This window comes from Miscanthus floridulus, chromosome 1 (assembly GCF_019320115.1).
Source record: "Miscanthus floridulus cultivar M001 chromosome 1, ASM1932011v1, whole genome shotgun sequence".
Taxonomy (NCBI): Eukaryota; Viridiplantae; Streptophyta; class Magnoliopsida; order Poales; family Poaceae; genus Miscanthus; species Miscanthus floridulus.
This window is the reverse complement of record NC_089580.1, coordinates 110229567-110256785: the sequence shown is the minus strand read 5'-3', so window position 1 is coordinate 110256785 and position 27219 is coordinate 110229567. Positions and strand designations below refer to the sequence as shown.

The 27219-nt window shown below is 42.6% G+C and overlaps 1 pseudogene; it reads right to left on the bottom strand.

The window, feature by feature from the left end:
- Positions 1-12065: 12065 nt before the first annotated feature.
- On the bottom strand, positions 12066-13364 carry LOC136491034 (uncharacterized; annotated as a pseudogene).
- Positions 13365-27219: the final 13855 nt, after the last annotated feature.

Genomic DNA, 27219 nt, shown 5'->3' with positions numbered 1-27219 from the left:
TTGCTGCAGATGGTTATTAGTACAATTCGATATCGAGTTACGAGTTTGCATTTTTCATTGTGAACATAGGTCACTGTGAAGAGTTTGTTTCTCGCAAATAAGGCAATCCCATTGGAACCCACAATCCCCTGTTCAGTGTTTTGTTTTATTTCAGTGCAAAAGTATGTGTACGTCCTTGAATACAAATACTTTCTATTTTCTTTTAACGATATATATATATATATATATATATATATATATCGTGCTGACCACAGTGTGTCCTTGCATTCCTTCACTTTTTTTTTTCATTCTTTTTTCTCTTCGGGAGATGGTTGTTTATGATTCAGTCCCAAATTTTCAACTGATTTTCTCAGTGTTTGTAGATGCACTTGTATTGTTATGACGAAAAGGTAGATAGATTTGCTCTGTGTATTAGGCAGCCTAACCTAACCTCGGTTGATCCTCAAACTACTTCTGTGTTTATTTTGTTTCAGCAATATTCCAGATCAAATTCACGAATTTTGGTGTTTCCAATCAATCATGACCGGTATAATGTTTTTCTGTTTCGAAACTTTATAGGATTTTATTTAAACAACCCAATATATGGGTCCCACAGAAATTCTGGCGTAAAACTTAACGTCTCTACCGAATCAAATCTTACACCAATGGAAATATGGAATAGTGAGTGACCTGATGAACCATCACAGTAGGAGATTTTTGTGATGATTATTCATCGTAAAACTTATTTATTCAATTTAAGTAAACTGGAATTCCATACTGAAAATATCAGAATTTAACGTTTCTGCACCTGATTTATTCAACTTAATTTAATTCATCATGTTTCATATTCAAAAATGATTTATATTTTAATATTAAAATTAAGTAGAAATTGAACTTTACACCAGTAAAATACTGAGTGACGTGGTGAAACTTCACATTAGGACTTCTGTTTTGGTCATTCATTATAAAACTTACTATTCAATTTAATCAAACTGGAATTTCATACCAAAATATCCGAATTCGTTGATTCCGCTAATTGCGTCTCGGACCGTAAAAAAACACTACCAAAATTAGAATCCATGTGTGCAAACATGTACGGTAGCTATCAATTTTGGCTGGTAATTAACCCTTGATGTGACCTATGATTATTTGTGTTGGCATCGACGCAATTAACTTATGCCACTCTGACGCTGTTCCCATCTCCAGGACCTAGGCCCTGTTCGCTTGGTTTATAAACCGTATTTTTTCAGCCAACGAACAATATTGTTTTCTCATAATAAATCAGTCAAAAATACTTTCTTATCAGCCAAGCGAACAGAGCAAACTTCCCGACCCAAAATCTTGGATATATGCTATCCTAGGGTGCAAGCGCAAGCGCTGAGCGTAGCGTATAGGCGGGACACATGAAGGTTTGCGGGATTTCATTGTTGCATCATGAAACAAGTTTTATGAGCTCTAGAATAGTTATTTATTTATTTTGTCTCTTTCTTTCTTTGACTTTGAGTGGCTTCTTGCAGCACTTCTACATTGAGGGTGGTCATGGTGCTGCTGGGTGAGTTGCAGACATGCTCATTGACATGGCCCTTGTTTAGTTTCACCCTAAAATTTTAAAAAGTGCTACAGTACCTGTCAAATCCAATGTTTGCGGTCCGTGCATGGAGCATTAAGGAACCGTTTGGCCGGGCTCCTGCCGGCTCCGGCTCCGGCACTGTAGCAGGGTGTCGGCCGCTGGGCGGCCGACAGGAGGCTGCGGGAGCCGGAGCCAGCGGAGCTCGAATTTCTGGCTCCGGCTGCTGCGACCGCGTCTGTGAGTGGGGAGGAGAGGAGAGAGAAAAAGAGCTTCGATGAACAGTGAAATACGAATAGATGAACAGTGATTTCGGCACAGGAGCCGGAGCCGCCCGCAGCCAGCCAAACGGGTCCTAAATATAGACGAAAAAAAACTAATTGCACAGTTTAGTGAGAAATTGCGAGACAAACGTTTTAAACATAATTAGTCCATGTTTAAACACTAATTGCCAAATAAAAACGAACGTGCTACAATAGCCCCAAATTCAAACTTCCTCATGAACGACAAGGGAGGAGCCAGTGACAAGGGATGTGACCTGCTGCACAGCATGCTTGTGAGCACCTTCTGTCCTGAATCTTCCATTTTGGTAGATAAGTAAGGCACTGTTTAGATCTCACCCAAAATCCAAAATTTTTCGAGATTCTTTGTCACATCAAATCTTACGGCACAAGCATGGAGCATTAAATGTAGGTAAAAAGAATAATTAATTGCACAGTTTGCCCGTAATTGGCGAGACGAATCTTTTAAGCCTAAATAGTCCATAATTGGATAATTTTTGCCAAATACAAACGAAAGTGCTACAGTAGCCGAAAACCAAAATTTTTCGCATCTAAACGGGGCCTAAGCCCTTCTCGCGCTGCTCCTTTAGTAGAAGAAGAGTCAAATCTTTTACTTATTTTTACGTTGCCAAATGGAGTAGAAAACTAGCTGCAGATACTCCTTGCCATTAGATGCAGAGTAGAGATTTCTTTAATTCCACGCTTCCACAACTTTTTATTGGACTGACGATGGCCGACGAACAGGTTAGGAGGAGGCAGAGAGAATGAGGAGGTGAGCGGTGTCGGTGTGGACTGGCAGAGGGACCAAAACAATGGATTCATCTGTTGTCGAAAAAAAATAAGTTGAATTCGTCGATTGGAGACACCGTCAGAGATAGGCGCAGGTGGGTCGAGAATTTGTAGTGGTCGCACACGATTCACTGTAGTGTAATGCTACCAACGTAGTTCATGAAACGGATTCACATGGGACCAAAGCAAATTAAAATCTGATTTATCACTATTTGAACAATAATTTTACATGTCGCAAAAGAGACCTGCTGCTACTACTATTTTCATTTATTTATTATCTTCTCATAAACATTATTATTGTAGAGTCCGTGGACGAGGTCATTGCCGTCCGTGCTGTATCAACGGTGCCTCCATCCGCATCGAGAGGAGTTTGGATTTCCATAATAATGATACTGTGAGGACATACGTCCGTCTGGGCGCCGTCTTCTCAAATAAAAAAATATCTCTCACTTCGTCTAACGTGCTCCCGCAGGCTCCGCTCTGCTTCCTCTGCCACACCATCGCCGCAGGCTCCGCTCCACTCCCTCCGCCATGTGACCCTCGCCTGGCTCCACGACACCAGGCTCCACCGCTGGAGTCGCTCCTCCCGCCCGCCCTCGCCCTTTTCGCTATTGCTGGCACCACGGTCCTCATCATCACCTCCCCGTGCAGCTAGAGATTGCGAGGGCGTCGTGGCCGTTCCGTACTTCTCGCCGGCCTCGAGGCTCCTCACGCCCAAGTAGCGGAAGAAGCTCGCTGGGGCCAAGTCTGTGGTGCTCTTCGCTCCGCCGTCTCCCAGTCATGATCTGCCCATCGAGGCGGTTATCAAGTTCTTCACCGCACCTGGCATGCTGGTTGTCGTGCACTAGAGTTCCATGACTGACATGTTGTAAGCGTATATTTTAAGTGTTTCAGATATTTCAGAGGTATGTTGTAAGTGTTTCATGTGGATATTGCAAAAATAAATCAGGATGTTGCATATGTTGCAAGTGTTCAGAGGCATGTTGCAAGAGTTTGTTCAAAATGTTTCATATGTTTTCAGACGTATGTTTGCAAGCGTTTTTTATTTGAATGTTGCATATATTTTACATATGTTGCAAGAGTATGTTCCAATGGTTTTTAGTTGTTTCAGTCTTATGTTGTAGTAAGTGTTTTCATGTCGCAAGTTGCAAATATTTTATCTACATGTTGCATATGTTTCAAACACATGTTTCAAATATTTCATCTGTTTCAGACGTATGTTGCATAGTGTTTCATGTTTCAGAGGTGTATTCAGAGAGTCATGGACGCCGAGGGATCGGGCGCGGCGAGCCGGGTGCTGGTGGTCGTGGTGCATGGCGCGTCTGGGTCCTACGGGAGACGTGCTCGTCTTCATCTTGCTCCCCGATCCCGTCCGCGTGGAGAGAGAAGTGGGGTCGCTGGGAAGGAGTCGTGTGGGCACAGCGACAGGGCAGGGTGCGCGTGCGGGGGCGGACAGAGGTGGGTTATGCGGACGCGCGTGTTCAACGGGATGTCCGGGCACTGGCCACACCCTTTATATTTTGAAGGGTGAGAGTTTATAAAGTAGAAATATTCCGGCACAGGGAGTGACAACTTTTTAAAATTAACAGTGTTTGTTCGGTCCATCCGTCCAAGCTACTTTCTGATAAAAATGAAAAAAATTGGTTTGTTTTTTTAGCTGAGCTACATTGAGAATTAACGTACAGTCAAATTGTTTTTTTTTCTCTTTGTCCTATATACATATGCATTTTCTCTTGAAAAAAAAGGAATAGCCATTTTTATCCTAATGTTATCATGTGAGGTTCAATTTTATTCAAGAATTTTTAATGGCCGTTTAGTTCTAAAATTTTATTTTAAGGCTTAGTTTTATCATAGAACTATTAAAGTGACCATTTTGGTTCTCAACATGGTACTTTGGACTCGATTTCATTCATGAACTATCAAGTGCATTTCATTCTAGTCCCAAAATGTTCATAGTTCATCCATAAAATTAAGCTAAAATGCAAAGTTTAAGGATTGAAATGGTCAATTTAATGGTTCTAGGATGAAACCAAACTTAAAAAATAAAGTTTGAGGGCTGAAATAAAGTTTGAGAGCTGAAATGACCATTTTAAAAGTTTAAAGGCGAAATTAAGATTCGGCCGTATAACTGAGGGACCAAAATAGATATTTAAAAAGAGTACATTTTACTATTGGTCCTCAAATTTGTATTTCTTAAGGTCCCGGTACTTTAAAATTGCACATTTAGCTCTCTGAACTTGTCTCGAGTTTTCATATCAGTTCGGGCACATGCAAATTGCACCTTCAGTTCGTTAAACTTGTTTCGAGTTCTCATCTAGGTCCCGATATTTATAAATTGCATACTAAAAGTTCTTAAAGTTATATTATTGTATCATTATGGTCCATCCATCCAAACACCTCCGTCCTCACCATGCATGCATCATTGGTGTGGTGTGCACGCACGTTGCCACGCTAGGCTATGTCGTGTCTGCCTGTGCAGCCATGTTGCACGCTGCACTCAACCTACTGCGTTGTAACAACAACCCTGTTGTTGTAGAGGGAGGTGATAAAGGATAGGAGAGTGCATGGGAGATGATGAGAATGAGCATGAGCTCCTGCGCGACCGGGAAGAGGAACGAGTGCGGCGGTGGTGTTGAATGCAACCGCCGTGAAGGCTCGGCTGGGATCTGTAGTAAGACAAGCACAGAAAGGGCTGCCAAGTGACGTAGCAGGTCCTAAAAATCTAGGCCTGCACATTCCTCCTGAGCCTACCGCGCTTCTCGGCCCTGGTGCGCTACACCATTTGGGTGGATGAACACGGTTCCACACAATGCGGCCGCACGAGTGGGCTCATGCAAAGCAGTGTGGGAGATGGAGATGGACTATAATCATATAACAATACAAGTTTAGAGAGCTGAGTGTGTATTTTGAAAGTGCTAGGATCCGAATAAAAACTTAGGATAAGTTTAAGGAACTAAACGTGCAATTTAAAAGTACCGGGACATGATCAAGACTTCAAATAAATTTACACAGGTAAAAGTGGAATATGAAAATATCGAGAAGAACTCGACCAAGTCCGAGGACCCTCAGTAAAAAATTCCCATTTAAAAATGCAGATAGTGCTCTCGGTATGAGCACTGCCTGTCGCCGGTGCCTCGTGAGGAAGTACGTACGCGAGCATGGAAGACCACGACGCCGTTCCACCCGGGCGGTGAGGTCGTCGGCTTCCCACTTGTCAGCATCCACCATCCATGAATCTCCGGAGCCGCGTCTTCACGACCAATCTGCTGTCTTGACTCTCGACCAGACAGTGTACCAAATCACAACTTGCAACATCCGAGCGACTCTGATGGTAGATAGTACATTCTGGCTGTTAGAATTGATCTCATCCGTCTTGACCCAACGGTCGAGACGGACCCCTTGACCGCGTTTTGATTGGGGATGTCCAGCCATCTAGTGGCTAGTGGGCCCCCGTCGCACAGTGCCTATAAAGAGGAGGTCTGGCAAACGGCTCTAGGGACGAGGTTCACTGCCGCCGCCATAACCCCACTGTCTAACCCTAGTCAAATCGAGAGGGAGGCACTGCCAGTGGCAGAAAGCGCCACTGCCTTTGCCACCACCGTCGGTCTCCACCGCTACATCAACCGTCGCTGCCTTAGCGTAGATCTTCACCGGCGAACCTGTGATGGCTGGATCCGACTCCTCAATGCCTACCGATGGTCTTTGCCTCACCCTAACTCTTGCTCTCCCTCTCTGTTCCTCTCTGTACACACCATTTTTATGAGAAACCCAAATGAAACCCCACTAATCTACACCACGGATGATCCAAAGAATTTAACAATGGTATCGGAGCGAGTTCCGTGTAGATCAAGTAGGGAAAAACAAAGATGAAGAAGAACCGAATTCGATTCGGAAAAGTGAACTCAAACCCTAACCCTAAAGAAATTGGACGGTCCGAGGGAAGTCTTACCAGGGCTTCCCCGCCGCCGTCACTACCGCCTCACGCGGGATGGAGCACCCGCCGCCGGCTTGCTGACGCGCAGGAAGAGAATCAAAAGAACAGAAAAGAAAAGAATGAATTAGATCCTTTGGATCTAAACACAGAAGGGGTTCCTTAACCCTAACCCTAACTGGGTGAAGATAGAAGGGGCTCGGCCTCAAGACTGCTTGATCCGAACCCTAAACCCGTGACTCGAACTCGGGGAAGAAGAATAGGAATCGAAACCCTAACCCTAGATCCAATCCCCATCCTCAAATCCAAACAAGCAGAAACACAGAAGATGAAAGGGAAAAGCAAGGCCGGTGGCTTACCTCACCGCTGCTATCTCCGCCGTCGTGCGGGAAAGACCGGACCGCGCCGGTGTTCGTCGCCGAGTTGCATCTGCGCGGGTACGGGTATAGGGCGCCGACACAGAGCCGCTTGACGGCGGCGTACTCTCCCGATGGGGAGCACGCTCGTAGGCAAGAGGGCCTATGGTGGCGCCATCTTCGTCTTCTCCTACGGCGTGGCTCGCTTTCGCTCGGGCTCGCCGCGCAGCTAAGAGAGAAGGGAGAAGAGAAGTGAGGACTAGGGTTTCGACAGCGCGGCCGGGAGGCGGGTGTTTTGATCAGGCGAAACGGCCAGACGGCCGTCGGATTTGATCCGACGGCGAGGAGTCATCGGGCCACTCAGCGGCCCAGGTGAGCGAGCGCGCCGCGGCGCTTTGCCGGCCCAGGCCCACGTTGCGGCCTGGGTGGCTGCGCGCGCGTGCCGAGTTGGTCCGGGCCGTTTTGCCGGTTGGGCCACAGCGCAGTAAAGAATTAAGCCATTTTTCTTTTTCTAATTTTCCAGTAAAATGCAATTTCCTGGAAAATGATAAATGTCTCAAAAAAATTGAAAAAGAGAATTTTCCTGTGGGTAAAATTCAACAATTATGTTCATAGTTCCCGCTGCAAAGTTAAAGGTTTATTGTCTTCTAATTTGAAGAGCAGTTATAGTTATTCAGTAAATGATGAAAAGTTTATCCTCCAGTTAAAATTGGAACCAACTGGAAAATTTTTAAATTGGAGGAATAGTCAGTTGATAGTTAAGATAAATTATAATATTGTTATTTTCTGACCAACATTGATGATAACAATATTATAAGTTTATTTATGAGTTTAAGTTTAAAGTTAAATTATGGTATTGTTATTTTCTGGCCAACGTTGATGATAACAATATTATAATTTTATGAGTTTTATGATTAAAGTTTAAATCTCTGATGAATTTTGCATCAAAGTGACCAATTTTCAGAGAATAGATAAAGATCAAGGAATGCTCTTAAACTAGAGAAATGTATTTTCATGTTTCCGCTGCAATGAAGTTAATTGTTTTTTAATTAAATTTGAACCAACGGGAGAATTTAATTTTGAGAAGCAGTTCTATGTTTTCAAGATTATTGAATTTCTATACATTAATTCCATTTCTGCCCAACGGTGATATGGAATTAATGTAGAAGAATGATGTTTTATTCTATTTCTGCCCAACGGTGATATAGAATAGAATATATTGATTTCAAAGTTTAATGAGCATTATTGTTGAATATTTTTTTAGACAAAAGACTTTCATGCTTTCATTCTTGAAGGCAGTAAGAGAAATGAGCTGGGTACTTGTGACTCAGATGATGAAATGCCTAAGAGCAAGTTATGTATGAAAGAATGCCATTGCTTAAGGGACTGTGTTCTCTTTAAAGAATGGCTTCAAAAGAAAAGAATGCTAGGATATTGATCCAAGAAAAGAGATAGATCAATGAGAGTCTTCATTGAGAAATGTCTTTTATGTACTCTCTGTGAAGAAGAATTTATTTTTAGTTTCACTTATGAAAGTTGTAAAAGTCATATACATGTTTAATTTGACTAATATTGGATTAAACATGTGTGTTAAAAGAATATTCGGATTTATTTATGAATTTGATGATTGAACACGAGCCAATCCTAGCAATTATGTCCGTTCAAGGGAATAGTACCCGCATGGCGGGAAAAGTTTGAGAAAATACCCACATGGCGGGGTAAAGTTGGCATAGTACATATGTTAACCAATCCTGCATGGTGGGAGAGTTTGGCATAGTACTTATCCCGCATGGCGGGAGAAGGATACGATGACTCATGTGCTCTAAGTGTATTCCGCACATGGAGAGAAGTTTGGGGTAGTTCTTATGCTATCCCAGAATTGACTGTACACTCTGATTGTGTCATGGTCATTAAGTACTCAATGAGTTTAAGAACAAAAGAAAGTTGCATGTGAACCAAAAGATAAGAATGATATGCAAGCATGACTTGCAGAAGTATTGAAAATAATAGACTATGTTGAGTTTTGAAGTGAAATGAAGAAAATATACTCCCATACAAATTTTGTTTGCATAATGTAATCATGTGGATGAAGTAAGTAATCAAAGTTTCCTCATTCACAAGAGTTCAGAATGTTTCGAAATTGTGGTAGAAAAGTTCATACCACATTTCGAGGGGGAGAAATGTAAGATTAATTAAGAAAGACAATTAAGAAAGATACTTCCCCATACTTCAGATAATACAATGCATACTATGCATTGAAGGTAAAAGTGATCTATAAAAGATGAATGTGATCGTTGAGGAAGTAAGACGGTCATAATAACGATACCCCTAAAGTAAAGAAATAGCTAAATTCTTGGACCTTTTACAGTTCCGATAGGAAGATAGCATAGTCGGCTAGTATTTATACTGGACGAGTTCAGAGTTATCAAGGCGGTGCTAAACGCGCCATATGAGTTTTTAGCAGATTAAACCCAAAATAAGAAATTTGAAGATACACCATCTTTACAAAAGATGGAGTAATCTGGGGTAGCATGGTATGATACCTAAGGCTTGAATAGAAGTGGGATTACATATCCACTACAGTGTTTTTTTAGAGTAACAAATTGCTTAATACATGTTGATGTTGTATGACATATACAACACCTGATGTTAGCTCTTAAAGAAGATGAATAAGTAAACAAGGATCTTGTGATACAGGAGGCTATAGAACATTTGCCTTTTGGCAATAAAGAGCAACAATAGCCCCATATGAAAGAAGTGCCACGAGGCTTCAGAAGGTCTCAAAGAATAAGAAAATCAGATATTTCTGGTGACTAAAAAGTCAATGTTAAGAAAGAAATTCAAATAGAGGATAATTCCACCTCATTTGAAAAAGCCATGAGAGATGTTCACTTGTCTAAATGGCAAGAAGCAAAAGAAGATGAAATGAAATCGAAAAATACCAACCATGTTTGGGACTTAGAAGAAATTCCCAATGGAGCCAAAATAGTAGGCTGTAATGGGTCTGCAAGACAAATGTGACTCCAAAGGGAATATGGAAAGCTATAAAGCGCCACTTGTGGCGAAATGATTTACACAAAGAGAAGGAATAGATTATAATGAGAATGCAACGATTCTTTTAGAATTATAATGGCGTTAATGGCACACTATGATTTACAGTTACATCAGAAAGATGTAAAGACACATTTCTCAACGGAGATTTATATGGAAAAGTTTACATGGCATAACTCAAAAGGTTTTGTCGTGGAAGAAAAAGAATGTAAGGGATGTTGCCTGAAGAAATCCATTTATGGATTAAAAACAAGCTTCAAGACATTGGTACTTGAAGTTTGACAGTACAATAAGAAGGTTTGGGTTTTAAAGAGAATGTAGAGGACAATTATATTTATACAAAGTTTATATATGGGAAATTTATTTTCCTAATCCTGCATGTGGGTAGCACCTTACTCGCTAGTAGTGGTGTTAATCTACTGTTGGAGAAGAAACAGTTATGGTCCTCAAGTTTCAATGAGAATGATCTTGGTAAAGCGTCATTCGTTCCAGAAATTGGAACTTACCGAGACAAAAGGAAAAGGGGTATTAGAACTATCTCAAGTGTATACCTAGAGAAGATTCTAAAGAAATAAAGTATATATGTGAGTAAACTTATGCCTGTTCCTATAGTAAAGGGTAATAGTTTTGAGAACTTCCAGTCTTCCAAGAGCCAATGTGAGATCGATAGAAATGACGTCCTATATGCTTCAGTTGTTGGAAGCTTAATGAATGCTTATAAGTAAGAACTTACCCTGACATAGTTCATATATTCCGGGATGTTTTGGCAGAAGTCTAGTCCAGATATAGATCACTCGAATGGAGTAGAGAATGTTTTGCAATTGTGCAAAGATTTATAGGCCTCATGGTGAGTAAGAAAGAATAAGTACTCTCAAATAGTTGTGGGTACAAATATTAAATTATGGCGAGATGTTTAGTGAAACCTACATAGTAGCTAACACTCGTAGTTGGAGTTTTATTGTGGAAAAGCTCCAAAGAAACAGTTGTGATGTCATCAAATATGCATACCCACAGTATAGCTTGTTATGAGGCTTAAGGACAGGCAAAATGGTTAAAAGAACTTACACCTGAAATTGATAATGGTATACAACAGCAATAACCATTTAAGTAGTTCGCTCCTATAACAACGGATCAAGTGTGGTGCCAAACACATTGACGTTAAAGTTATACGTTGTGAAGGAGAAAGTCCGAAATCATACTAAAAGTATTAAAGTAACAAGCTAGTGCTTGCGGATCCGCGTACAAAAGGCTTATCACCCAGTGTGTTTAGAGAACACATAGTCGACATGGGTTTATAGTATAGCCTATGATTTCTGGACAATAAATGGTCCCAAAAGTTAAAGAATATGTTTCAGAACAGAGATGCGTATTGTAGCTGTTAAGTCTATCGATGATTGACCGTGACGATGAAGCATGCTCTATTCACTAATATGTGATGGAACAAATAAAAATGAAAGAGATTAAAGTCAAACTTTAAAGTTAAAGTATGAGTTGAGATCAAGGGAGAGAATGTTAGAATTGATCTCATCCGTCTTGACGCCACGGTCGAGACGGACCCCTTGACCGTCCTGACCGGGGACGTCCAGCCATCTAGTGGCTAGTGGGTACCCTGTCGCACAGTGCCTATAAAGAGGAGGTGGGGCAAACGGCTCTAGGGACGAGGTTCACTGCCGCCACCACAACCCCACTGTCTAACCCTAGTCCGATCGAGAGGGAGGCACTGCCAGCGGCGGGAAGCTCCACTGCCTTTGCCACCACTGCCGGTCTCCACCGCTACACCAACCGTCGCTGCCTTAGCGCAGATCTTCACCGGCGAACCTGTGATAACCGGATCCGACTCCTCAATGCCTACCTGATGGTCTGTGCCTGACCCTAACTCTCCCTCTCCCTCTCTGTCCCTCTCTGTACACACCATTTTTTTGAGAAACCCAAATGAAACTCCACTGATCTACACCACGGATGATCCAAAGAATTTAACACTAGCAACACCAATCAACAATATATACGACGTCCCTCAGTCATATATCAAGCAGAACTACCATGAGATCAACACACTGACTAAAATTCAGCACTGAATTCCCAATAAACCATTCAGATGTGTACATTATTACTGCGGTGCGTGATAGTCACCAGTCAGGATTATGCAGAGCATAACAGCACTAATTACAATCTGACCAGTCCATTCCATTCGTTCCATGATCGAAATCTCGAAACAAATAAATCAGACGCATCAGTCGTTGAGTCGAGTATATATGCAGGATTTCAGTTGCAAGCATACGAGGAGCGCATGATCAGCTAGCGATGCTTCCAGCGATAGAGAGACGACGGCGAGTGGATCGCGCCGCCACCATGCCACTTGTTGTAGTCGTTCCGTGCCAGCTTCCGGCGGCGGCGGCCGCTTCTGTCGACCCTTGGAGGAACTGTCTTCTCCTCCTCCGGCGGATCTTGGATGAACCAGTAGTCAACGGGCAATGACAACAGGCCCCTTCGACGAATTATTCTGATGGGGTCAAGATCAACGGACTCGAAGTACCACGAGCGCGGCCTGAACAACAAGGGATAATAGGGACACCGCCTGGCCTCCACGTACATGTCCTTCCAGCTCGATCCGACACTGAGAGTCTCCTGCTCCTCGTCGGAGCTCTCGGCGTCGTCGTGGAAGAACCACAACCACCACTGGCGCGCAGGCAGGGCCTTGTACAAGGTCTTCCACAGCTTGTGGTCACGCTCCGCCACGAGCAGCCTCAGCTGGGAGCTAACGCACTCCACCCTCGCGAGGTCCTTGCCGTCGGTGAGCTTCTCCAAGACGGCTCCCTTGAGGTCGTCGGGCAGGGACTCGAAGCCGCTCAGCGGCAGACCGTTCCTGCGGCACAGCTCGTGGAGGAGGCCCCAGCACACGCCGTCGGCGAGCGACTTGCAGATCCGCGACGCCCAGGGCTCCACGCCACAGAGGCTGCGGGAGAGGAGCGGCCTGACGGTGCCGAGATCCAGCCGCTCCAGGTACGCGTTCTCCGGCGTGTCGTCGCCGTCGGTGGTGACGAGGAACACGAGGAGCGCGACGTCGCTCCCCTGCACACACAGCATCAGCACGGCAGCGTCCGCGCCGTCGCGGTGTACTGTCGGGAGAGGCACAGTGAGCTTCCCTTCTTGTGTGATTGCTTCTTCAGGAGGTGTCCCGACCGTGGCAGGGCGCCGTAGGGCTGGAAGCCGGCGAAGAGGAAGGCGGCGTGCAAGACCATGCCCAGCCGCCCGGCGATGTCCTCGGCGTCCCACTGCTCAGCGTCTACGATTTTCTTGAGGAGGCTCGCCATAGTACTAGTATCGGTTCTTGTCTTGTCGCGATGGATCGTTTAATTTGAAGCTGATGGCAATGAAATGGATCAAGCAATCCGAGGGGGGTAATTACCGGCAAATTCCTCTAACTCGACTTATTAGTGGCTAAGCGATTGACTTGTTCTCAGTCAATGTGACACGTATGCTGCTTATAATTTCATAATCCTCTTAGATTAACTGAGGATTCGAGATCGTTGACATTGACACAAAATAAATTACCTTGTCTGTCTAAAAGTAAATTGCAAACGCGAAACAACACTCTCTTTTCAAGACTAGTAGACATAAACATGCAATACACACGCCTCTATAAAAAATATATCATTGCAATGAGCAATAATTATAAAAATTTTAAGAAATAACAATACACATACCTTTCAAAAAAAATACACATACAACACACATTTCTTGAAAAAAAAACATATATAATCAGCGAATAACAATTAACTTCCTTGCAAATAACTCACATGACCACCATTAACTAATATGCCTGAAAATTATCATATACTCCCTCCATTCCAAATTATAAGTCAGTTTGATTTTTTTATTCATCCATTTTGCTATGTAGTATAAAAAAGTCAGAGCGACTTATAATTTGGAATGGAGGGAGTAGATTACAATGATGGGCATTTCAATTTGAGGTCATTGATAGTTAATTTTCTAATAATATAGGTTACCATAAAGTAAAACTCACCTTGCTATGAATTACTTGGACCACTTTGGCCTCGTTTAGATGCATGTGTATCTACTTCAATCCACATGTGTTGGGAGTGGATTGAAAAAAACTTAATTTAATTCCACTCAAATTCACTTAAACACATGTGGATTGAGATGGATACATGCGCATCCAAACAAAGCCTTAAAAGTGAGGATTGTGGTGGTGAATTAGTTTCACCACCCAATACACCATCTCTGATTCGATACATAACACTAAATGAACTCAAAAGCGCACCAAGTTAAACCTTCATAAAGATCACTAATTAGTACGAGCATCAATTAAATTTAAAATAATACTAACCAGGATGTGAATTAGATTGACCACCACTTTTTTTCTTGTTGATGACATCGCTATACATATAAGATAAATATGAGGAACAACCGCAACTAATAACTACATTATTTTAGATCATGTTGCATAATCAAACCAGGTCAAGAGTACCTATTACAATAAGATTTAGAAATAGAGAGTTTAGATTATAATAATTCGTTGTAATGCTTTTTTTAATTGAGTTCATTGTCATGCTTCATTCCCATAGCAATAAATCGTCAAAAATATTTTCAAATTACCGGACGTACCAATGTACCATAGTGTCATGTCTGTATGAATCAGCTCTACTACAGGAATCAGCTCTACTGAGTCGGCTCTATTGCCAAGAAGGACTTTGAAATAATTTATTTTATTTGTTTGTCTTACTTCATTTTTATGTTCTTTAATTTATTTGTTTCTTGATAAATATTTTTATAGAGACATCAGACATCAGTCAATCCCATGTTTGCGACGACTTAGGCCCTTTGGATCCATTAGCTGATAGTAGTTATCTAGCTAACACATATAGCTAATATTAGCTGGCTAATAATTGACTAGTTATCTATTAATTGGCTAATAATTGCTCTCATCTGCGTTTGGACACTAATTTAGAATATTAAACATAGACTAATTACAAAACTAATTTCACAGATGGAGACTAATTTGCGAGACAAATCTATTAAACCTAATTAGTTCATGATTTGACAATGTGGTGCTAAGTGTAATTTGGTCATTTCACGTGAATTGGATTTTGTTTTTTATTTTTTCATCGTTTTATAAGCTTCACACCCGATTCATCTATTTATGTTTTATTAGTCATTCTTAAGTACATGGAACCCGTTGGAAATCAGAGTTGTCGCACACCATTTAAAGACTTGACAAACCAGATCAACGAAGGTAACTACTGGTCCTTATATATATATATCAATGCTTTGCAATGTAAGTAAATGCTATTAATTAGTATGCCTTTTTGACTTTTCTTATTACACACATTAGATGGTCAAAGTGAATCCAATTCGCTTACACAAGTCATTGATCCAAAAGAACGTAAAAGGCAAAGAGAAAGAGCACGACGTGCAGCCATGACTGAAGAGCAACGTAATGAAATAAATAGATGAAATAAATAGCAAAAAGCGACGTGCTGCAATGACTAAAGAACAACTGAGTGAAATTAATAGGAAGCGACGTGAAACATATCATCGTAAAAAAGCCAAATCTATGCTCTCTAAAGTATCTAAAGGTAACTGCATACACTATGAAATTGTTCAAATACAATTCCCTTTCTTTGTACAACCCAAATGTATAATATGTACGTGCTTCTTTTTTTGCAGATGGCGAGATTGCATCCAACACTGAAACCACTGGTGACGTCGAAAATGATGATTGGTTACACAGGAATGATTCGTACCAGCCTATGCAAATTGATAAAGAGAATATAGGTACTATACTATTTATGTGTAGTTATGAGATTTCACTAGGAGTACGGCCCCACTTCAAAATTAAGGGTAATATTTTATGTAGGTCAGCGATAAGTGCATACAATGATATCATGATTGACAAGTACACAAAACTACTAATCTTGATACATGTATATTTTTTAAGTCATGTTGAATATATTCTAATTTTGCCCTTAGGTTTTGTTCCATGTAACATAAAAAGATGGTGATTTTATAATGAGTATTGTTTTAAAATAATATTTTGTGTAGACTCCACATTCTCTTAATAATACGTCCAATGTATTAGGGCGGTTGCAACATACAAGTGACTGTGGACACCCAGCACAACCTTGATTGTGCTACCCCTACAATTACACTTGATAAACCCCATCAATGAAATGAGACAAGAAGCCAATACTTTAGGGAGCGATATATAAATATAGCACCAAAAGAGAGGGAAGCTAGACGTGAACAACAATGGTTGAGTTATAGGGCCACAGGGTGAAAGGAGGCTATCATAGCGGGGTGAAAAGACGAAGGGAGTTACAGAAGCACACTTTGCATCATGAGTCCATTGCCATGGAGAACCCGTTATTTATTCCTGAGCTTGTGTGGCCCACTGCAGGCGCATCTGGAGCTCATGGAACTATGACAAAATCTAGTGATTGGATGATCCCAGAGTCTAGTAGTGCAACACCTCTTTATATTCCTCCACCTCGTGAGGAGGTCGATGATGAAGGATGCGATGAGTTACTGCTAGCCATATGACACATAGATCACATGTTACATGTGGATAAAGACATGCATTGTTGACCCGACTGTAACACGATGTTTGAGCGTCGCATTAGTTCGAACACAAGGAAATCTCATAAAGATGGTGACTGCATGGCTAACGACCGAGTGGATGTTAACACGCCCTTGCCTCGATCAGCCGTGACCAACAACGGTAAGTACTGATGCCTCCTTATCACATTTAGGTAACCTATATACCATATTATACCTAATCGATCATTGGTCATTCCATGATTAACAGAAAATACAGGACCCAACATTTAGGCTACATCGGCCACACTGACGACACCATTGTTTGATGATTGTGAATGCATGGCTGAAGACCAAGTGGATTTTAACACGCCCTTGCCTCAATCAGCCGTGACCAACAACGGTAAGTACTGATGCCTCATTATCCCATTTAGGTGACCTAATTATATATCATATTATACATAACTCAACCATGGTCATTACATGATTATCAGAAAAGGACAGGACCTAGCCTTCAGCAGAGGTTCAGACGCACCGACAATGCCACTATTTGATGACAGAGGTAATTTACACTATTTTCTAACATTCTATAAAACTATTTGAACTCATTTGTATATTTTTACATGTAGTTCTACTAACTCATGTATCTTTGGCGGTGATAGATGATGATGAGGGAGATATATTTGAAGAAGATGAGGAAGATGATGAGGGATACCTGTTTGCTAGGCAAGGTATTTGAGCGAAATACCAAATATAAATCAAATCTTCCACTGCTTTATGTAAACTACTATCGGGTCTTAAATGTCACTTTAGATGAGGAAGATGATTGCTGTAATTAAATAAATAATGGAAGCAATAAGAAATATCGGTAACTTAACGAATCTATCCTGAAGGAACGCCACCCTTAGATAGAGACGATAACTTGACCTTAATCTAGTTCGAGCAGTGGAGGTCGATCGGATCGATGTAGACGTACTTGAACTAGACAAGAGTCGATAACTAACTCATACTAGAGTCGCAGTGGATGTCGACCGGATCGATGCAGCCGTATGAATAGATGTATAAGCCATGACGGTACTTACAGACAAGCAGTGGAGGTCGACCAGATCGATGCAGCCAGTACTTGCTGAAGAACTCACCGAGATCTACTCTACTCCTACTCCTAAGGGATGACCGGAGCCGAAAAAGTAAGTAACTTGTATTTGATTGATTGTGTGTTTTACAATAGCCGAGGTTTGATATTTATACCTAGGGACCCACGTATGATTCCTGTCTAAGCATGACTCGTCATAATTTTGACCCTAGAGAAAACATTCCTAATTTAAGATAACTTGGACTCTAATCTTTCTCTTTTTAGTAGAGTCCAACATGTCTCGTCCTTGCGCCGATCATAGCCTTCGTCGTTATCCGCTAGCGCTATCTGAAGAAAGCCGATTCTAGTTCTGCAATCGAATCAGCTAGTTCTGATCCGCACGCAATTGATTCCTTGATGACATGATCTTGGGAGCTTTCGAGTCCCTGTGACTCTTCTTCCAAATTTTGGTGTAAACACATACCCCTCAATTTTGGGATAAAAGTAATTTTATTCCAAAATTATCACGTCCGTGCCCCCGATAGGTCCAAAGTCACGGGTAAAGAATCTCCATCTGGGGTCTACTGTTTGTTCACCATTTATATCAGCTCATGAGCCCATGTTTCAAAACTTTTATGAGAGCATCACTGCTTCACAGGCACTTGGATTCATCCTTCCAGGTCGGCTACAAAATGTCTATCCGACCCTGGCGAGAGTAACTCAACAATTTAGCCATGTTTCTCCTTTATCTGCCTCGTCGAGTGCCCCCGACTCCGCTGGACCCTCCATGGTCTATTCTCTTGCTATGAAGATCTTGAGTGGTTAGAAGAATTCTTGTGCATAGGGTGATTGTGTCACTCATTCTAGCGCCTTGTCGAGCAAGAGGATCAGCTATTGCGGTTAGAAGAATTCTTGTGATATCACCTAAGTCTTCTCTCCATGTTCGCAAAGCTGTTCTAGTGTTTGCAAGGGCTAAAATGTGTGGACACCTTCCCCTTGTTTGTTCCACCAAACGCCCACCGGGAAAGCCACATGCTTCTTTCCCATAGTTCCTCAATTTACCGAGAAATCGTCTGAGCATATGTTAGGCGAGGCGATTTTTCCTCTTCTCTAGCACAATTTTATCAACGGGCCGATGTTGATTCGGTTCACGACGACCTTTGGCCTTGTGGGGACCCAAACTTCCTTCAATCCAAAGAAGCCTTGATAGGTTGATCTCTGGTCAATGTAAATTCTTTGAATCCATTTCACGATATTTTAGTAATTTGGGAAAGCAATAAGTTCGAATCTGTTATCTCTTAGTTATCCGTCCCCTAAATTCCCGAAGTGTCGTTTCGCTTCTGTTTTCGATTCCAATTTCACACCCCCGGCGAAATCTATCTTCTCGCCTTTCTGGGCTATATATACGGGCCACGGCCATGGATCAAACAACAACCCGCTTCGTCTCAAACCTTCTGCATCCTTAGTATAGCTCTTGCTTTTTCGTAGGTTTGAGATCATGGAGAACAGCAAGAGGTCTGCTGAGGAGGCCCTCGATGGATCTGCATCATCACGCCAGCACATCCATCATCAAGAGGGTGCAACTTGCGATGCTCCTATCATTCCAGAGCAGAGGGCCAACTCTACTCAACCTTTGGGGTCATCCTCAGCACCAATTTGCCACCAGCTCCCCTACTATCCGAGGAGGCCGAGAGATAACAACGACCTGATCGTTTCCATTGACTGGACTGGCGAGAAACTTGCCGACTGCCTCTCTATTGCAGAGTCGGCTCTGGCCATAGTTTCAGGGCCGATCACCCCCTGAGGCCAACCCAGTGCGGGAGAGGCTGACCAAGGCTAAAGCCAGAATTGCTGGTGAGATATTTACCATAATTTTCTGTTTCTTCTTAACTTTTATTCTCCAAGATCCTGCTCACCTCTTCTTTAAATCCTTTAGATCTATCGGCTCAGCTGGAAAGCCTTCGTTTGGCTGCAGACCATGCGGCAGGATTCAGTCAATGCCAGGGGTGCCATTTTGGTGGTTCGTTTGCATGGCATCCTGAACCGCGTCAGAGAAGTCGCTCTTCACAGCAGTTCGTCATGGTGCTGCCATGGCGTTGGCTGCTGCGCAAGTTCACTCCGGCCACGATCTTCGGCTTCTTCCTCATGAAGCTCCAGTCACCGGATACCCCTGGGGATTACGAGCGACTGGTCGAGGAATTTTTCGACGCCACCAACTCTGTAGCCCTGACCTCCTAGGCCGATGATATAGTAAACAAAGTGTTTTCTGATCTGTAGCTTGTAATAAGTGATATCAGTAAACAATTCCTTCATCTCCAATGATTTTTACTTCATGCATCACTTTGCTCGCAGTTTGCCTTGCTCCTGCAGGCGATACGCATTGCACCGGTCTTCATCCTTCCGGGTTTATCTTCGCACTAGAAGCGATACCCTTCTGGTATCGGCTATTAGAGCTGACAGCCGAGCAAATTGGCTGTCAAGTGTTAATCCAAACGTTAGGGTAATATTCCTTTAAATATTCCCCATTTGATTGCTCTACCAAATTCCTCTTCTCCTCTCGATGTCTCCAAAATGTAAATATTACCAGGCGCACAATGTTTGATCCAATAAGGTCTCCCCTGATTAGGTGACCATACCGGCTATCATTGCTCTTGGCCATCAAGGGTGATCCATCCCCAACTTTTTTCGGAGTCTTATTGCCATCGACCGTCATAAGTACATCCTCGAGAGCATCCCTGGATTAACCGAAGAAGGCAAACAACAGATCACAGGGAGTTGATGCTATTCGGCTAGAAATGTTTGAGAGCGATCCATGATGTTCCAGACTTGAAATCTGCATGTCAAGGTGTATCTTGTGTAGAATCGATCATACTCTCCATTATTTAATTACGCTTCTTGTTTCGGCTAAAGAGCTGATTTGATATAGTCGATCCCAGACTTCTAATCTTAATCCAATTAAGTCTAAAACATGGCTTTTATTAAGAGAACCCTTTGACTTCCTGCCCTCAGTTTACCAATGCTGTATTCCCATCGGCATTAGTGAAGTAGCGCTTCGCCTTCCATTAATTGCTGGTTGCCTTTTGCGCACCCCGATGCGTCCACCTCTTCGCTTCATGTCTTCAAATATCAGCCGATGGCTTCGGCCTCGAACACATCTCCACTCGCAACTGTTCCTTTGCTCTTCTCTGTCTACCAGTAACCCTATAGCGGTTTTCTTTCTCGCTTCTGTAGATCCAATCGTTTTCCATGGCTGGCGAGGACAACCGAGTCAAGCGCGCAATGGAGGAGATCCTAGAGGAGAACTATGCCGATGAACCAGCGTCTACGACGCATGAGGTGAGATTGGCAATTGCCTGTTTATGATGATGAACTATTCTAACCCGCCTATAGGTTTGTTATGAACGACAGTCTTCGCCCTCTCCCCAAGGCCGGCGGTCCTTCAGGACGCCGCATCTTCTGTGCCGGCCTCATGTCGTCAGATTCTTCCGACTCCTACAACAGGAGACGACGCCTGGCACTATCTTCATGAGTGGAGGATGGCTTAGAATCATTATTCTGAGGTGACTTGGGAGAATGGCCAACTGGAGATTCGCCTCAGGGGTATCTCAGGCCACCCTTCACGTGGCTGTGAAGGAGGCTAGTGCCGTCTAAGCGCTACTGGCCGAGTCCGACGCCATGGTGGTGGGTAAGATAAACTCCTAGGAATGCCTCATTCCAATTTCCATTATCTTTATCTTGATAGTCTTTTGTTCCTGCGACTGTCAGCCCTAACGGTGCAGTTGGAGTCTCTCCAACTAGGCAGCGAACGCGGTCGTAGACGCCGTCAATTCGCTGGGTTCCCCCATCGCCGCTCGTCTCCAAGACATCCGGCCTGCGTTCAGGAGATTGCCCTTCATGGCGTTCGTCACGGTGCGGCGGTGGCGCTGACCGTAGCTCAAGTCCAAACTAGGTACGAGCTCCATGCCATGGAGACTGGTTTTCCAATGGACAACGGTCCTGAGGAACATGAGAACTTGCTCAAAGAATTCGTTATGGCAGCGGAGGCCATAGTAAACATCACATCCACCCAGGATGTGGTGAACAAGGTTCTTGATTAGATTGTATCTAGGGTACTCCGATGAACAAAGACTCCTGTTCTTTTCATGTATGCGCCTCAGTGCAATGCCCTTATGTATGACTATTTTTGCTTTTTGTTTTTGCTCTATAGGCGATACATTTCATATCAGCTTTCATTGTCTTTGAAGATTTTCATTTTTTCAACTAGAGGCGATACCCTCCTGGTATCGGCTATTACAGCTGAGAACGAATCGGCTATCAAAGGTTGACTAGATGTTAGGATAGTGTACCGTAGAACTTTTATATCAAAGGTCAAACGATTAATCAACCCAGGTCAAACATCCTATTGAGCGAAATAGAACCTCTTTAAGAAGTCCATTAACTCTGAATCGCACTTACAATTTGACTCAGCATCCACATATGTCAGTCCTAAACCCATCTCCTAGGACTCAATGTTTATTTTTCCTTTAATCCAATGGCCGACGTGAAGCCATGACTTTTTTACTAAAACAAACTCTCAGAGCCGATCGTTTGCATCGGTTGTTGGCTTTCATTGCTGATCTTAATGAAGCCTCCTTCCCATGCCTTGCTAGAAAAACATTCAAAGTCTCCTAGTTCCTAAAAGACTAGATCGGCTGTCGCGATGCTCACGGACTCATCTGCCCGAACTAGTTCGACATCATCTCCATGCCATTGAATCAAACACTGATGCATGGTCGATGGTATATAGCAATTCACATGAATCCAATCATGATCGAGGAGCAAACTGTACGACCCTTTTCCATCGATGACGAAGAATGTGGTTAGCAGAGTCTTGCTTCCGATTGTTAGTTCAATGTTTATTGCCCCCCGGGTCTTAGACGTATTACCTCCAAAATCACATCATGTCAGTCATCATTAGATCTCTTGGTCCTTTGCCAAGTTTATGAAAAGTGGTGTAAGGCATAAGATTGATAGAAGCACCTCCGTCCACTAACATCTTGTTCATCGGCTTTCCATCAACAAGACCTTTCATATATAAAGCTTTTAAGTGCCGATGCTTGATGGGTTTGTCAAATATTGCTTGTTGTACAACCGTTAACTTAGCAACTATCTCCTCATACTCCAATTCATCAAAATCCAAATAAACTTCTTCATCTACCGGAGCTCTAAACTCTGATGGTAATAGGAAAGCCATTTGGATATTAGCCGTTGTTTGCTTTCTATCGGCTGTTTGCTTAGTACGCCATACTTGAGGTTTACCGGATGCCTGAGCCTGTTCCATCTCTTTATTCCTTAGGCGTTGCACCCTTCTCTTCTGGCTTCTTGTTAATCCTCCTAGGACACCATTGGGCTTCCTGCCAAACATATTCTCTTTCGTTGCCCCCTTTTCCATAATCAGCCCAGTCTTGGTCAACAACTCGCTTTCTAAGCCAATCATGAATACTTTTATTTTTTAAGCGTCGATCCATGTTATTATGATCATATGCATCTTGAGCATGGATAAACCAATGGTTGGTTTGAGATTGCCTAAACTTCCAATACTGATTGTTGCATTCTGGACAGTCATGCCTGGTAGGCAACTTCAAACCTTCATTCCAGCAATATCTGAAGAAAGGACAATTCCAATGTGATTCTTCTTGTTTCCTTTCATACCTCTCTTTCTCTAGTTGACATTGGTATTCTTGATCCTTTAACCAATGCTGATAATCCTTTTCCTTTTGCAGCTGCCACTTATTCAATAAAATCTGAGATGTAACTCGTGGCTTTGTTGTCCCTGCTTTTGATGTTCCTCCCTGCTCATATCAGTTCTTCTGCTCATCGTGACATCTTTTAATTTCTCTATACTCGTCAGCCGATATCTGCATCTTGGGATCGACTGTTCTAGCCTCTTTCGATTTGGTCGATGTTAGGACCTAAGTCTTCCCTTTGATCAGCCTAGCATCAACCATGTTTTGATCTCTTGGGAAATGATTATCATCAACTTTCATTTTCTGAGGCGTATCAAATTTGAGCCTCCCTTACTGAATAGCCCTCTGTATATGCTGCCTAAAGATTCTGCATTCATTAGTGGAATGAGAAGTGGCGTTATGAAACTTGTAGAACTTCTTATTCTTCAACTGATCAGGGGGCAACATGACATGACCATCAGGCAACTTGATCTACCCTTTCTCAAGCAAGAAATCAAAGAGCTTATCTGATTTGGTGACATCAAAGCCATAGCTCTCCCCGACTCCTCTTCTCCAAGGATTTGGCACCATCACTGTCTTCTTTGCCCCAATTCCATTCAGTCGTAGCCACCTCTTCTTCTTCATCTTCATAGCTGTCATCGACTGAGTATGGATCATAAGCTTCGGCTACTGTGGTACTCTTCTAGAACTAGGTATCTCTATGCATACTCTAGAATTGGCTATTGAGCGCCGCCACTCGTTGAGTCAATTGACCCAAGTTGTCAAATTCTTGTCCCAGCAGCTTTTCTTTCCACATTGGCAGCATTCCTTGAATAGCTAAAGTAGCTAGCTAATCATCAGCCAAATTTAAGGAGAAGCACAAGTTTCTAGTTTCTTGGAACCTCTGAAGAAATTCAGTGCTCGATTCATTAGTCTTCTGTCTTATAGTTATCAGATCGGTAATCTTCTTTTCTCCAGTCCTAGTGTAAAAATATGTACAAAACTTCTTCTCTAGGTTAGCCCAATTGGCAATGGAATTGACTAGTAGTGATGAAAACCAAGTGAAGGCTGGCCCTGATAAGGACAAGGAGAAGAAACGAACTCGACGGGCATCCTCAACTAACGCTTCACCCAATTGTGTAAGATACCGACTGATATGTTATATCGTGCTTATACTATCTTGGCCAGTGAACTTAGTAAATTCTAGGAGCCTATAATTTGTGGGAAGAGCGACCAAATCATACCATTCTGGATATGGGCATTTGTACGAGAAGGTCAACCCTTTTGGCTTCAGATTGAACTAATTTTTCATCATCTCGGTCACCCTCAACAACAATTCATTAGCTTATGGATTTGGATTCCTCTGCACCTACTGACCCATCTGTGGATTGAAATCCCATGTGCCTTGATATCCTAGATTTGGCATCATGTGAAGGGTGTTATAATCCGTGCTATAGTGATACCCTTGTGGAATCTCGACCTGCCAGGTTCTTTCCTGGCTTGCTGCTTGAAGTCTCTGATTGTAAACATAAGGATCTATATCTCTACGGATCCTTTGAATCGATGGTGCTATTTTTTGAGCCGATGATGGTATGTGGCCTGATGTGCCAAAATTGATCACCTGGTTCTGACATTGCCCCGCTGGCTGTTGCACATGCTGTACTGGCGGTCCAGGATTGTACTGTATCTAATTTGTAGTAGTCCCTTGAGTTTGTTCAGATGAACCCTAAACTGTCTGGACATCACCGTTACCAGCTGTTGCTGCCTCTTGATGGCTGGTACCGACTTGATTAGTCCCTTGGGTCGACGGATCTGGAATGTTGTAATAAGCTAGCCCACCTTGACCTACTGGAAATCCATGAATCGCCTCTCTCATGGTATTGTGGAATATGTCCAAGAAAGCTTCGTTATGGCTTGATATGGCATCACGAACAGATTTATCTACAACTTCCTTAAAGAAACGCCTATCTTCATCTTCAGTTGTATCCGTCTGTCCGTGTAGTAGAACTCTTGGTAGTGGAAATTTCTGAACAATTGTGTTGTCACGTGTTTTGGTGTAGGACAACAAATACTTGTTCTGAAACTCTTCTATAGCTTTGCTGATGATACCATTATCCCCATCAGGTAGATCTTCATAATGCAGCATAAGGATGTCATTGTTGTTGTGAGCCACCATGACGATTGTGGGGTCCCACCGAGCATGCCAGAAACGCGTGTTGACAGTAATTAGTTCATGCTAAGCCAATGACTGCAAGTAATCGAACTCCTTTATAATAGAAACAGTTCATCATCATTCAACCATTTAATAGAGATAAATCTAATGAACATATTAGATCTCATCTATCGCTATGACCAGTGGGGCATGAGGCAGAATCATGCAGGCCATAGAAACGACAATAGACTCGATGACCCTAACTTATTACTAATATCAGTGTTGCATGAGGCAGAATCATGCAGGCCATAATACAATAATAAGATCATGGGGCTAACATATCTTTCAACCTATCGCTACTTCAATGATAGCACTCGATATCGGCTAAAATAGTCGATTCAGTCATAGCGCACAGTTAAGATCATGCCCTCTCAGAAACAGATCTACCAACTAACGATCCCCATTCCACGGTGTTAACAGTGGGGTGTGAGGCAGAATCACATAGGCCATGATAATGGGCCATGGAACGGTTTTTGCTAGCCAATAGATCTACTTAAGATCAAACACGTCTTAACAGCACGCCATGCACGATCAAGATTGATACAAAACAACCGATAAAGTATAACTCATCATTTAAAGTGCAGATTAGATTAATTTAGATTAACAAACGATGGGTTAAAAAAGATATAAGTCCAATCTGGATCAATCTCAATTGGGCGAAGTGATATTGCTATAATTAAATAAATAATGGAAGCAATAAGCAATATCGGTAACTTAATGAATCTATCCGAAGGAACGCCACCCTTAGATAGAGCCAATAACTTGACCTTAATCTAGTTCGAGCAGTGGAGGTCGACCGGATCGATATAGCCATACTTGAACTAGACAAGAGTCGATAACTAACTCATACCAGAGTCACAGTGGAGGTCGGCTGGATCGATACAGCCGTACGAACAGAGGTATAAACCATTACGGTACTTACAGACAAGTAGTGGAGGTCAACCGGATTGATGTAGCCGTACTTGCTGAAGAACTCGTCGAGATCTACTCTACTCCTACTCCTAAGGGGTGGCCGGAGCTAAAAAAGTAAGTAACTTATATTTGATTGATTGTGTGTTTTACAATAGCCGGGGTTTGATATTTATACCTGGGACCCGCGTATGATTCCTGTCTAAGCATGACTCATCACAATTTTGACCCTAGAGAAAACATTCCTAATTTAAGATAACTTGGACTCTAATCTTTCCCTTTTTGTAGAGTCCAATATGTCTCATCCTGGCGCCGATCATAGCCTTTGTCGTTATCCGCTGGCGCTATCTGAAGAAAGCCGATTCCAGTTCTACATTCGAATCAGCTGGTTCTGATCCGCATGCAATTGATTCCTTAATGACATAATCTTGGGAGCTTTCGAGTCCTTGTGACTCTACTTCCAAATTTTGATGTAAACAGAGTTACAGAAGCACACTTTGCATCATGAGTCCATCGCCATGGAGAACCCGTTATTTATTCCTGAGCTTGTGTGGCCCACTACAGGCGCATCTGGAGCTCATGGAACTATGACAAAATCTAGTGATTGGATGATCCCAAAGTCCAGTAGTGCAACACCTCTTTATATTCCTCCACCTCATGAGGAGGTCGATGATGAAGGATGCGATGAGTTACTGCTAGCCATATGACACATAGATCACATGTTACATGTGGATAAAGACATGCATTGTTGACCCAACGTAACACAATGTTTGAGCGTCGCATTAGTTTGAACACAAGGACATCTCATAAAG